General features: G+C 42.1%; 1 protein-coding gene across 1 annotated transcript in view; it reads right to left on the minus strand.

Annotated features, from left to right (window-relative positions):
• LOC124142941 (DNA damage-regulated autophagy modulator protein 1-like) overlaps nucleotides 1–8036 on the minus strand; it is a 76473-nt gene extending 68437 nt beyond the window's left edge. The window contains exon 1 of the mRNA XM_046511705.2: nucleotides 7890–8036. The gene's annotated coding sequence lies outside the window, so the exon portion shown is untranslated. The remainder of the gene's footprint in view (nucleotides 1–7889) is intronic.
• Nucleotides 8037–9853: the final 1817 nt, after the last annotated feature.

Genomic DNA, 9853 nt, shown 5'->3' on the forward strand with positions numbered 1-9853 from the left:
GCTTTTAACAATAATCCAGCAATAATACGGCGGGGAACACCAGAAATGGGCTTCACACATTGTACCCATTTCGGGAATCGAACTGGGTCTTCGGCTTGACGAGCGAACGCTTTAACCACTGTGTACTTGTGTCAACTACACATGGAGACATACAACGTACAACAATAGGACGTGCATTGCTAGGATTATCTATACGATATGTTAAATCAGCTATCATTGTAATATTTTGTGTATATATCTTAAGTACAGTTTTGTCAAAATCATGTGTGTGTGTGTTTGTGTGTGTCTGAATCATTGTCTGTGTACATACACAATTCACATTAGAACGCACAATTGTTAACCATATAGTTAATATATAGAGAATCGTTACATAAATATGCATATTCCTGCTTGAGCCTATACTATAATCGGATATCTTGTCTCCCCTGGCGGGAAAGTTAAACTCCATTTTACAAGCACTTAAATTTAATCCCCGAAGACAGTTTGATCGATATGAATTATAAGAAACGAGTTGTTTTTACAACGCATTTCATTGTCATTGTCCCAGGAATGAGGTTACGGGTTAATGACGCGCTCAAAAGTCGTATATGTGACTTAAGGCAGAGACACGTATATATCTTATCGATCTGTATTTGTAAGGGAAACATAACTGTGTACATTACATGTATAACTTTTGTCTGCATAATGTACATGCATCTTTATCAATATAATTGTCATCCCGAAATCGGACGTAATACATCCGGCTTCAACTCCAAATCGGATGCCTGTCAAAATAATTCTTTGGACGTAGTGTAGTGTAACCTTTAAAGTTTCAGTTTTAAGATTGATGATTGATGGAAGAATGTGTGTGTGTGTGGGGGGGGGCTATTCTGTCTGCGAATCTTGCTTATTTACTACACTACAAGAAAATAAGCACGTGCGTACATACAAACTGAACGAGATAACATGTACATGTATGTATTTGTAACATGTTTATCTACTACAGGATGTTGAAAAAATCTAATTATAAGAGGCAAAATAGCGGTGAGGAATGGATCACTGAATATCAGCAAAAAATGTTTTAATGTACGGCATTATGGGAAATATCGCTTTCTCGCTCTATCGCTTTCTCTAATGACTAACGATAGTCATATGAAAGAATCGGGCGTCCTTAACTGCACACTTTGAATAGCGGAAGTACCAACTTGAATATAAAACCAGTCAACTATCTATTTCCACATTACGATTTACTTGGAACAATATGTCATTCAAACACTAGAAATTACATAATATACATCCGGTAGTGTTACCATTGCTGTGGTGAGGACTTCCAGTTTGATGACATCTACTCCGCCGAATAAACATTGATAACACATAAGTGTTGATTTTAGGAACACACTATTGCTTTTTAGGCTCTACTCAGCGCTAATAAGCGGTGTTATTTGCTGTTTGCTTTGATAACTAGGCCTTTGGGCCATCAATGAAATCCTCTTTTACGCAGAAATCCGTGGATTGTTATAAAAGCACCTGTTAAATTATGTTTAAGTAGATAGTGAGAAACTTTCAACATTCCCTCCATATGTATAATTTAAAATGTGACTGGAAAAATCTTAGTTCTCTTTCATGATTAAAACCCACCTCAGCCTCCGCCCACTGAGGTCAGATTTAACAAGTCATTTGTGTTGTTTTACGTATATACTTTTTATCGTATAGACACACATAACACATGCGACCCCTATAGTGGCCAAGAGGGAATATTGCTTTAACGCGAGAAAGCGAGAAAGCGATAGAGCGGGAAAGCGATGTCCTCACTCGGCCACCATAGTTCTCTCCATCAAAAGATCAACAGAAAATACGTTGATTGACTAATCACTGTCATCTTGCGCCGTGGATTTGTCAACAGTAAGTGTTTCCACGTGTAGGTTTACTGAAGCAGACGGAATACACGTGTAGGTTTACTGAAGCAGACGGAATACACTCATATCATGGCGTCAAGTGCCGATGTAAAAACAACACACTTTGTTTAAAGGATTAACCGATAATACGTTGATTGATTGCTCATTGTTATCTAACTCGATGGACGTTTTATAACAACCGTGGACATCATGAAAATAGTTGTCACGTGTGCTATCTTAGCTGACCAAATGAGACTTGACACCTATGTGAAACATCCCCAAACAAACTTAGTGATCAGTTGAGAAACGAACACGGGTTATAATATCCCGAACACTATATATATTTAAAAAAAATTGATTGTTACAAAGACACGTGGCATCGAACAAGTTCCTTGTGCCGCTTCAGATGTATAGAATATTGTTCCTTTATGTGGATATCAGCGGATACATTCCTAAAAAAATGTACTTGCCTAAAATTATAACTTTCGTCGGTTGTAATTACGATATTTGCATTTTGTTTTCACTCATTTGCTGTAGCATTGAACAGAATCATTGTTGTTCTACGTCTTGGTTGGGAAGTTCTTCGATGCGAGACAGACGTTGTCACAAGTCTTTTTCTTTGTAAGCGTGTATATGGTACAGTCAATGTGTAAAATATGATTCACTCAGACAATTCATAAAATGTCCAAATAGTGCAGTCATTTTACAAATTGTCACAGAAATCTGTCCATTTATTTAACAGATTGACTAAAAATTAATAAGACGTCCAAAAGGACACATGCTATACTATGGTTCTGTACTGATGGACGCTACAGAAATGAGTGTCAACCAAGCAAAGTGCCATATCAAATCGGCCCAGACTCAGTTTTTGAAGGAGATGCAATCTGAACGACCACTGCATCGAGTTTATGTGCAGTGTGTTGAGAAGATCAGCAACCCTGCATAGTCCTTCGCTTGGATGAAGTCGGCTGGCTTGAAAAGTGAAACAGAAGGCTTTCTCTTTGCTGCTCAGGACCAGTCACTTCCGACTCGAAACCGCCAATGTGTGGTTTTACATAAAATGTAAATATGAAATGTAGATTATGTAAAGAGGTTCATCCACGGTACGACCCGGAATATGTAGGCGTCATGGAAAAAGACAAATACATATTCTTGGGAATAGGCCCATTTACAGCCTCAGACGTATCCAGGCCAACAAACCCGATCTTGTCATTTTTGATAAATCCAATGAAATCATTTATATCATTGAATCTTCTGTCCCCTTTGACACTAATGTGATTGACAGGAAACATGGCAAATATGCGGACCTCGCTTTCGAGATGTAACGCTTGCACCCCAAGTACCAAGTTGTCCGACTCCCCATTGTTCTCGGTGCCTTAGGTATGGTACCTCCCAATCTGCTGACTGACATTGGGAGAATACCCGGGTTTGCTACCAGGAATGCAGCCTCTCTGACAAGCTGCGGTGTTGGGGAATCTTCACATTCAGGGAAAAGTTCTGGGTGGGTTTGACTAGGCAGCCCTTCCTGGAAGAAGTCCCATTCTCTGTCTGGGCTGCGTGTAGAGGGGGCAAGGGCCCTGGGCTGATGATGTGCCTAACCAGCCTGATTGTGCCAGGATCACCCAAACCCTCTTTGCTGCATTTTTAATTTTAATCTGTAAATAATAATAATAATCCTTAATGCCTATAAGCATGACAATGGCCTATAAGCAACACAATGGCATATAAGCAACACAATAGCCTATACGTAACACAATGGCCTAAAAGCAACACGATGGCATATAAGCAACACAATGGCCTATAAGCTTGCCATGAAAGGTTTAAAAGGGGCAAAAGCATTTCATAGTAGGAATACATCGGCTATCTGTACCATTGTCTGTATCTCAATGTGTCTGATTGTCTGCATGTATATGTATCACTATTGTCATTATTTGTGACATATACAACTGTACGCTTGTTAACTGTGCATAGTGTACCGGTGCTGGATAAGCCTGACTCATTACTGATGGCAAGTTACAGCCTCGCCCACGTCACTGTCATCACTGTCACGTGCGTCCTGGTATGTACAACAGGTCATGCAGCTTATTTTAAAACACAGTAATTATTCTGTAATTGAATTGGTATTTGGAATGACGATAGATTCTATTTACAGACACGTATATAAAATGTGATTGATCGATGTCTAGTTTTGTTTTGCGTTTCTTCTGTTATATTAATAACTCCAACGACACCGTGGCCCAAGACATTGATTGACGTCTACATAGAGAGGGGACTGTAATGTGCACGCTGCTATTATTGCCTGAGACGGGAAGAACTAACGATACAGCAGAATGGATATAATAGATCAGTTGATTTCTATGCCCCATTGGGAGTATCTCCCCTCCCAACAGACGCGGATGAAACCCGAGTTTGCTGGCATGTGTGCAGGTATATGCGGAGATTGCACAAATAACACGCCCGATAGTTGCTCGGGTAATTGACACACTGGTAAGTAGATATGTCACACAACTGGAAGTGTGTATACATGGAATGGCTTAATGGCTGTATAACTTGTGTCTGTAACCAGGCTATCATGTCTGCTATCATAAACACCGAGAGAGCCGCCTTCTTTTTAGAACGGAAAGGAGTACAAGCCATCGTGGTCCGATCACGTAAATTCGTTCAACAGAGTTGAATCCGTTCGTGACAGATCTAAAGCGGAATAGGCTCCAGTAGTGCCAACGAATAGGAGTAACTGTCGGAAACAAATTGGTGTAACTGTACTGAACGAATAGGTATAACTGTAGGAAACGAATAGGTGTAACTGTCGGGAACAAAAAGGGTTAGCTGTAGGGAACGAATAGGAGTAACTGTTTGGAACGAATAGGAGTAACTGTGGGGAACGAAGAGGAGTAACTGTAGGGAACGAATAAGTGTAACTGTTTGGAGCGAATAGGTGTCACTGTCGGGAACGTACAGTAGTAACTGTAGTGAACAAAGGGGAGTAACTGTCGGGAACGAAGAGGAGTAACTGTTGGGAACGAATAGGCGTAACTGTTGGAAACGAATAGGAGTAACTGTAGGGAACGAAGAGGAGTAACTGTCGGGAACGAATAGGAGTAACTGTTGGGAACGAATAGGAGTAACTGTAGGGAACGAATAGGAATAACTGTAGGGAACGAATAGGAATAACTGTAGGGAACAAATAGGATTAACTGTAGGGAACAAATAGGAGTAACTGTAGGAAACAAATAGGAGAACTTGTAGGGAGTAAACAGAACTGCAGGGAGGACATAGTAGAACTTGTAGGGAGTAAACAGAACTGTAGGGAGGACATAGGAGAACTTGTAGGGAGTAAACAGAACTGTAGGGAGGACATAGGAGAACTTGTAGGGAGTAAACAGAACTGTAGGGAGGACATAGGAGAACGTGTAGAGAATAAACAGAACTGCAGGGAGGACATAGGAGAACTTGTAGGGAGTAAACAGAACTGTAGGGAGGACATAGGAGAACGTGTAGAGAATAAACAGAACTGCAGGGAGGTCATAGGTGAACTTGTAGGAAGTAAACAGAACTGTAGGGAGGACATAGGAGAACTTGTAGGGAGTAAATTGGAGCACTTGTAGGGAGTAAATAGGAGACCTTATAGGGGGCATATATAGAGCACCTGCTGGGAACGTACAGGAGCACTGGCCTGGTCGTGAGGTAGGTTTTGCAGACACACAGTGCTGCCAAATAACAAACACATGCAGATTACACTGGAATGTGCAGATACTATAGACTCCCGTTTTTAGTCGAAAATTAAAAGAAACTGCGCAGACAAGGGGGCTTTGTTGCGCGTTTATTCTTAGTGAGGGAGTTGTGGGTTCCCCTAATGACGATGTTATGTGCCATGTTAGGTTAGTTTGTCGTCGAAATTCCCAGGCTATACGCTGCCAGACATTTAACATACATGATGGCTGTTCTCGAGGCATATATTGACAGACTAGGTTACCTGACAAATAGGACTGTCTTCAAGGCACACACTGACAGACTGGAATATTGACTATATTGGATGACTGTCTTCAAGGCACACGCTGACAGACTGGAATATTGACTTTACTGGATGACTGTCTTTAAGGCACACACTGACAGACTGGAATATTGACTATATTGGATGACTGTCTTCAAGGCACACGCTGACAGACTGGAATATTGACTTTACTGGAGGACTGTCTTTAAGGCACACACTGACAGACTGGAATATTGACTATACTGGAGGACTGTCTTTAAGGTACACACTGACAGATTGGAATATTGACTTTACTCGAGGACTGTCTTCAAGGCACACACTGACAGACTGGAATATTGACTTTACTCGAGGACTGTCTTCAAGGCACACACTGACAGACTGGAATATTGACTATACTGGAGGACTGTCTTCAAGGTACACACTGACAGATTGGAATATTGACTATACTGGAGGACTGTCTTCAAGGTACACACTGACTGGAATATTGACTATACTGGAGGACTGTCTTCAAGGCACACACTGACAGACTGGAATATTGACTATACTGGAGGACTGTCTTCAAGGTACACACTGACTGGAATATTGACTATACTGGAGGACTGTCTTCAAGGCACACACTGACAGACTGGAATATTGACTTTACTCGAGGACTGTCTTCAAGGCACACACTGACAGACTGGAATATTGACTATACTGGAGGACTGTCTTCAAGGTACACACTGACAGATTGGAATATTGACTATACTGGAGGACTGTCTTCAAGGTACACACTGACTGGAATATTGACTATACTGGAGGACTGTCTTCAAGGCACACACTGACAGACTGGAATATTGACTATACTGGAGGACTGTCTTCAAGGTACACACTGACTGGAATATTGACTATACTGGAGGACTGTCTTCAAGGTACACACTGACAGACTGGAATATTGACTATACCGGAGGACTGTCTTCAAGGTACACACTGACTGGAACATTGACTATACTGGAGGACTGTCTTCAAGGTACACACTGACATACTGGAATGTTGACTATACTGGAGGACTGTCTTCAAGGTACACACTGACTGGAACGTTGACTATACTGGAGGACTGTCTTCAAGGTACACACTGACAGATTGGAATATTGATTATACTGGAGGACTGTCTTCAAGGTACACACTGACAGACTGGAATATTGTCTGTACTGGAGGAGGCGAGGTGAGGTGAAATTGGGTTTAACGTCGCGTCCAAGATTATTGCACTTATATAGCGACGTGCATACACTGGTGTGTGTGTGGCTGCTTGTACTAGACCGGACTGATGCTGATTTATAGTGTTAGCCCACTGAGATACCATGCCGCAGTTTAACATGAATACCCCACTCAGACACAGTATACTGACTCCGAGCCGACCTGTCCTTGCTTTAACCCCTTAATGCCGAGCGCCAGACAGGGTAACAACAAGTACCATCTTTTAACGTCTTTTGGTATGTGGATACAATGTGTGAAGCCCATTTCTGGTGTCCCCCGCCGTGATATTGCTGGAATATTGCTAAAAGCGGCGTAAAATCATACTCACTCACTCACTCTTTTGGTATGACGCGGCCGGGCATCGAACCCCGGACCTTCCGCTCTCCGGGCAGACGCTCTACCACTAGACCACGGAGGCGGTCGCACTATATTGGATGACTGTCCTCGAGGTTTCAACAGTTTTTCCATCGTGGACAGGGGACACGAATGGCAGGACGCAACAGGCCAGTGTACACGTGTTTCACAGGGCGGGACACATCACCAGTACACCGAGAACACCGAGTGCTTTATATGTGTTAGGAGCTCAGGTAGAATCGTGTTGGTGACAACTCCCGCGGGTCGTTATGGCTTGACAGCAGAATATATATATTTGACACTACACGATGCGCTGTTAGTGTCAAGTGTAACGTCTATATGTATGTACCTTGAACATTGTCAACCCAGAGAGCATGGTTAAGTACAATCAGAAACAAATTGAAACTCAGTATCATATTTAACGTAAACTTACTTACCTTACTGGCTTAGTGTTTTCAAGCTTGACAAAATTCCTGAATATACGTAAAAGCAATCGTGGTTTAGCGCGCCTCTCTAATCGTAAGCGTCACGTGTACATTCACTTTCCATCCGGTTTGACGCACTTTCACAGAGTGTCTTAAATCCTTGTCCGAGTTTTGCCAAATCACAGCATCGGTGTCACGTGCAGCGATGCGTTGTCAGTAGCAACAAGACTTCCTCCAACCATTTATAGCGCCAGCTGATAGCCTGTGCTAACCCCCGCGTGTTTGATAAAGCAAGGTTTGTTGATATAAATACCGACAACTATTCCTTACTTTCGTTTCATAAGTCAGTGTGCGCTTGTTGTAAACGCCTGGGACCGGTTCTTACATAACACCACAGAACCTGAACACGTATTTTGGGGGTAATGAGTGCAGAAATCAAACGCCACGCGGGTGCACAGCCTCTTTCAAATTTTGTTTTTATTTATATTTATATTAATTTTTGTTAAAGACTTGTTACTCAATGATTCACGTGAATATATTTTTGTATGTCATAAGGATAACTATGCTCAACTAGATGGGGACCGGAGTAGTGCACACCGGCACCCCTCCGCTGGGTCCGCGTATTGAAATAATTAATAAATTACGTTTTACTCTTTTCTAAATTTAATGTTGCATTTTCATGCCCATTTGATTTGAAGAGGGAGTCACGTGTGCCTTCTGGACAGACGATGATGACGTGTTAACTGCTCATGCCGACGTGCCTGATAACGTGGTAGTGTTGTGTAGTTGAGTCATCACTGAGTACCACCACCTCACGTATCTGTAGACTGTTGGTTGCACTGGGCATGTTTTAACAGTGGGGCATTCTCGGACATTTTGAACTTACGTATCGTAGTGGGGCGGTTAAGGCTAAAATTGTGCACTTTGGGTTAAAAGCACCAAACTTGGCACACTTATACATTGAACCATTCCAAACATTTTTGGATATGGATCCACCGCAGCAGAGCCGCCTGGTGGTAGAAAATCCAAGATGGCCGCCAGCATGGCTGAACTCTCTAATGATATCAATATATACTCATTATTGAAACACACACCGCCTGAAAGGCCTGAAAGGACATGTTGCCCGGGCAGGCCAAATAAATAAGAGAAGAATATATTTGATGAAAGGTCTAGGTGAGGCAGTACTTGTGGGTATTTAAGCAAAGGTAGTTAAATGGGCAACTTGAGTTGCCAGCAGCAGCAGCAGCAGCGATGGGCGACCAGTTTCGCCAGCAGCAATAGCGGTAAGAAAATAATACATGTCCCGTTGAAAAGCGGGCAGAAATTGAATAAGCCAAAAAGTTGGAATCCCAACCGCTGATGAGCAGAGGGATGGAAGGTTCCCGCTGAAGAGCAGGAGTCTTTAAATTTGGTGATATGAATGACACGTAAAATATATCATACATTAATTGTGCCCACAAGTACTATGCTCGCCATAAACGTTTATTCTGAAGAAAGAAACATACATTATTATAATATAATCCACACATGCAAATGGACAGTGACATTTGAGAATTGACAAGAGGCAAGGTAGGGGTGGGTGGGAGGGAATAAAACTGAACTGTGAACGCTATAGATAGCGCAGCAACCAAGAGCAGCGAAAGGCAAAAGATAGCAAGTGATGACGTCACCAGTTACGGGGTTAGACGTTGTGACGTCACCTGAAAGAAGCTGGCGGGACAATGATGTCATAGTGTAAACAAGGGAAAAGTATAAACAGGAAATGGTAAAGAAGATGGTTGAGCGGATTTCAATAAACGCATTTAGTGTAGAGCACTAAATGGGAATATATCATACTTATCAGATCCATTTATACATATATCCATACTAATGCATGCGGAATGAATTGCAGCAGAGCTGTATATGATTCAAATATAGTTTGCAGCGCCCCCTGGTGGTAGAAAATCCAAGATGGCCGCCAGCTGAAATCTCTAATG

This window comes from Haliotis rufescens, unplaced genomic scaffold (assembly GCF_023055435.1).
Source record: "Haliotis rufescens isolate VD_foot unplaced genomic scaffold, xgHalRufe1.0.p SCAF_6, whole genome shotgun sequence".
In the NCBI taxonomy this organism is placed as follows: domain Eukaryota; kingdom Metazoa; phylum Mollusca; class Gastropoda; order Lepetellida; family Haliotidae; genus Haliotis; species Haliotis rufescens.